Raw genomic sequence first — 5,026 nt, 5'->3', positions numbered from 1 at the left:
GGAGGTGGGAGGTAAGAGGGTGGATCACCGCGGCACGCACTCTATGTTTTATTTATGAAACTATTAGCGTGATAGGATCGCTCCGAGATGGCGAGAGGCGAGGGGGGGGGTGCAGAGGAGAGGCGGTGGGGGGAGGGGGACACTTAGGGGAGGAGGTGGAGGGGGGTAGAGCCTGTGGCTGCGTTCTCTCGTGGTGGAAACGTCACCACTCCCCCCCCGTGTCCCCCCCCCGTGTGCCCCCCCTCTCGTGGCCGCTCCAAATGTTCCGCTCCGCGTTCGTTCCTCGTCCTTGACGCCTCCCACTTCGCAAGGCGGTGGAAGGGAGTGAGGGGAGGGTGGAGGGGAGTGGGGGGAGGGTGGAGGGGAGTGGGTGGAGGGGAGTGGGGGGAGGAGGAAGAGGTCTGGGGGGGGGGGCTAAGTGACTTCTAAATTCGCGAGCTGGCGGGGGGTGGGGGGCTCCGTTCTCCGCGCCAGACCACGGAGCGGGAAGGCGCCTCCCGCGAATCCAAATTGCAGGCTCCGAACTCTGATCGCCTCAATTTGCCGCCGTTAGCGCCATCACAGCCCACCTCGCGTAATTATAGAGCGGGGCAGGGACGCGGTCTGTCTCCCTCCCTCCATACCCCCCCCCCTTCCCTCCCTACCTCCGCTACCTCCCCCATCATCATCATCGTCGTTGCTTCCACCTCCGCATAATTTCCCTCCATTCTCTACCATCATCTCCGCTCCCTCTGTCACTCTCCGCCGACTCTCCCAACTCTCGCACTACGAGTCGCAACTTTCACCCCCACGCCGCCCCGACGACACCTCCACGGGGATTTGGTAGAGGCCACGTGAGCGGCCTCGGTCCACTCGGGTCGTAGCCAGCGGGCAGGAGTCGAACTCGGGTGGTCGGGCTCATAGCGCCGTGCGCTAACCAATGCGCCACCGTTCCCCGCGTCCCATGAATATATACACCCCACTCTCTTACATACACACACCACCACTATCTACACACACACACCATTCTCTCTACACACACACACGCCACTCGCTACACACACACACATCACTCTACTTACACTCTCTACACACACACACAACTCTCTACACACACACACCATTCTCTCTACACAAACACACCACCACTCTCTCTACGCACACACAACTCTCTCAACACACACACACCACTCTACTTACACTCTCTACACACACACACAACTCTCTACACACACACACACCATTCTCTCTACACAAACACACCACCACTCTCTCTACGCACACACAACTCTCTCAACACACACACACCACTCTACACACACACACACCACTCTCTACACACCACCACTCGCTACACACACACACACACCACTCTACTTACACTCTCTACACACACACACTACTCTCTCTACAAACACAACTCTCTCTCTACACACACACACAACTCTCTACACACACACACCACTCTACACACACACACACCACCACTCGCTACACACCACCACTCTCTCCGCGTCTCCCCGCTGGAGCAATCAGCCGTCGCTGCTCTTCTGTCTCCTCCTCCTCCTGGGGCCTCCCAACTTCTCTCTTCTCGCCCACGAGCAGGAGGAGGAGGGACGAGGGAATTCGAGTCCAGGGTCACGTGGCGAGCGCCTGCAGCCGGAACCCGGATCAGTGTCGCCCGGACAAACCCTCTCGGGGCGCAGGGGTTCGGTCGGGGGTGTAAACAGAGGGCCGCATTCACAAGAGGCGCGTGCGGTGTGCGTCCCTGCGGGTGATACCCCCCCCCCAGCCCCTTGCAGAGATCGCGGTGTCCGGGGTGCGAGGTGGCGCGCTGGGGTCCCCAACGACCCCGACCCAAACCCGGCACCGGTCTGGGGGGCAGGGCAGGCGCACGGGGGGTGCCGGTGGACCCTGGACCACCACCACCACCGCGTCCCTCTGGCCACACACCCACCCGGGTTCACTCTCCTGAGCGACTCCAGCTGACCCCACCTGACCCCTACCTGGTCCCCACTGCCCCAGCTGACCCCACCTGACCCGACTCCACCTGACCCCACGCGACCTCTCCTGACCCCGCCTGACCCCAGCTGACCCCACCTGACCCCTACCTGGTCCCCGCTGCGCCAGCTGACCCCACCTGACCCGACTCCACCTGACTCCACGCGACCTCTCCTGACCCCAGCTGACCCCGCCTGACCCCGCCTGACCCCACCTGACCCCTACCTGGTCCCCGCTGCCCCCACCTGACCCGACTCCACCTGACTCCACGCGACCTCTCCTGACCCCAGCTGACCCCGCCTGACTCCACCTGACCCCGCCTCACCCCGCCTGACCCCGCCTGACCCAGCTGACCTCTATAGCCGCGTGAGTGCCGCGGTGCGACCCGAATCGATTCCCTGCCACCACGAGGACGCGCGCCTTGCAGTCGAATCGTGCGATGTGAGAATCGATCACTGAAGGCCATCGTTAAAGTTAACACTAATTGTCTATATATACAGTATACATACAGTATACATACAGTATATGCAAAAAGAAAAAGATTGCGAGGTGTAACATGCAGCAGGACAGGCGACACAAACGAGACTGACGATAAAAATAGAGGATGGTTATAACAACAATGATCTCCTGCTCATCAAAAAGACGGCGCGAAACGTCGTGGAAACGTCGCGGGCTGCGAGGATGGGGGTCGGGGGGGGGGGCGAGGGGGTAGGGGTCGCGGCGGTCTCTCCGATGGGAGTCATTACCCCCCAAGCCCCCCACCGCACCCCCCCCCCCACACCCCTGCCGCGATGCACTGGAGCCATCAAATCACGAGGTCCGGGCGGGGGGAGAGGGCAGGTGGTGGGTGGGGGGGGTCCCTTCCCCCCTTATTCTGCCTCTCGCTCTCTCTCCAGCACTCTCAGTCCTCCCCGCTCTCTCCGCCGTTTCTCTCCTCGATCTCTCCCCTCTCTTTCATTTCTCCCCCCCCCACTCTCTCTCCCTCTCTTCCTATCTCCCCATTCTCTCCTCTGTATTTCCCGTCCTACTAACTTTCTTCTCCCCAGCCTCTACTCTCTCCGCTCCCTCTATCTCCCAGCTCTCTCTCATATCTACCCCACCCCTCTCAGCTCTCTCTACCCCCCACCCTCCAGCTCTCTCTCCCCTCTACCCCCACCCTCTCAACTCTCTCTCCCCTCTACCCCCACCCTCTCAACTCTCTCTCCCCTCTACCCCCACCCTCTCAACTCTCTCTCCCCTCTACCCCCACCCTCCCCGCTCTCTCTCCCCCTCTACCCCCACCCTCCCCGCTCTCTCTCCCCCTCTACCCCCACCCTCCCCGCTCTCTCTCCCCCTCTACCCCCACCCTTCCAGCTCTCTCTCCCCTCTACCCCCACCCTCCCCGCTCTCTCTCCCCTCTACCCCCACCCTCCCCGCTCTCTCTCCCCCTCTACCCCCACCCTCCCAGCTCTCTCTCCCCCTCTACCCCCACCCTCTCAGCTCTCTCTCCCCTCTACCCCCACCCTCCCAGCTCTCTCTCCCCTCTACCCCCACCCTCCCCGCTCTCTCTCCCCCTCTACCCCACCCTCCCAGCTCTCTCTCCCCCTCTACCCCCACCCTCCCAGCTCTCTCTCCCCTCTACCCCCACCCTCCCAGCTCTCTCTCCCCTCTACCCCCACCCTCTCAGCTCTCTCCCTCCTCTACCCCCACCCTCTCAGCTCTCTCTCCCCTCTACCCCCACCCTCCCCGCTCTCTCTCCCCCTCTACCCCACCCTCCCCGCTCTCTCTCCCCTCTACCCCCACCCTCTCCGCTCTCTCTCCCCTCTACCCCCACCCTCCCAGCTCTCTCTCCCTCTACCCCCATCCTCCCAGCTCTCTCTCCCCCTCTACCCCCACCCTCCCAGCTCTCTCTCCCCTCTACCCCCACCCTCTCCGCTCTCTCTCCCCTCTACCCCCACCCTTCCAGCTCTCTCCCCTCTACCCCCACCCTCTCAGCTCTCTCCCTCCTCTACCCCCACCCTCCCCGCTCTCTCTCCCCTTTACCCCCCACCCTCCCAGCTCTCTCTCCCCTCTACCCCCACCCTCCCAGCTCTCTCTCCCCCTCTACCCCCACCCTCTCAGCTCTCTCTCCCCCTCTACCCCCACCCTCCCAGCTCTCTCTCCCTCTACCCCCACCCTCCCCGCTCTCTCTCCCATCTACCCCCACCCTCCCCGCTCTCTCTCCCCTCTACCCCCACCGTCTCAGCTCTCTCTCCCCCTCTACCCCCACCCTCCCCGCTCTCTCTCCCATCTACCCCCACCCTCCCCGCTCTCTCTCCCCTCTACCCCCACCCTCCAGCTCTCTCTCCCCTCTACCCCCACCCTCTCAGCTCTCTCCCTCCTCTACCCCCACCCTCCCCGCTCTCTCTCCCCTCTACCCCCACCCTCCCAGCTCTCTCTCCCCTCTACCCCCCACCCTCCCAGCTCTCTCTCCCCCTCTACCCCCACCCTCTCAGCTCTCTCCCTCCTCTACCCCACCCTCCCCGCTCTCTCTCCCCTCTACCCCCACCCTCCCCGCTCTCTCTCCCCCATTCTCTCTCCCCCCCCCGCGCCCCCACCGTGGGCATCAGCAGCAGCGAGGACTCCGGGGCGACGGGGCTGGCGAGTCGCCGGCCTTTAATGTTGGAGCTGATGATGATGCACCGTGTTACAGAGTCGTCTATAATCATAATCACGCGCATCTCCTCCTCTTCATCGTAAAAACACAACGCGTGCCCCCCCCGCCGCCCCCGCCCCCCTCCCCCCGAGCACGTGGCTCCCCCACCCGAGGAGTCAGCGCCCCCCCCCTTCCCCACCGGGGCTGTCGCGACGAGTTATTTATTTATTTGTGTTATCTCCGTTTCTCCACTCTTCTATATTAGTTATGTGTGTGTGGTTTGCTCATCTCTTCCACCTTCGCTTTAACTTTGAGTTGCAATCGCCGCAGAGAGAACGCGGGTCGGGCCCCGGCCACGCGCGGACGTTTCGGGGCCACGCGGACATGGGAAAGAGGGGCGGGGGTGGGTGGGGGGGGGTGGGGGGGGGCACA

This window comes from Lampetra fluviatilis, chromosome 50, assembly GCF_964198595.1.
Source record: "Lampetra fluviatilis chromosome 50, kcLamFluv1.1, whole genome shotgun sequence".
NCBI classification, from domain to species: domain Eukaryota; kingdom Metazoa; phylum Chordata; class Hyperoartia; order Petromyzontiformes; family Petromyzontidae; genus Lampetra; species Lampetra fluviatilis.
The sequence above is the reverse complement of the archived record's forward strand: the minus strand, read 5'-3'. Positions refer to the sequence as shown.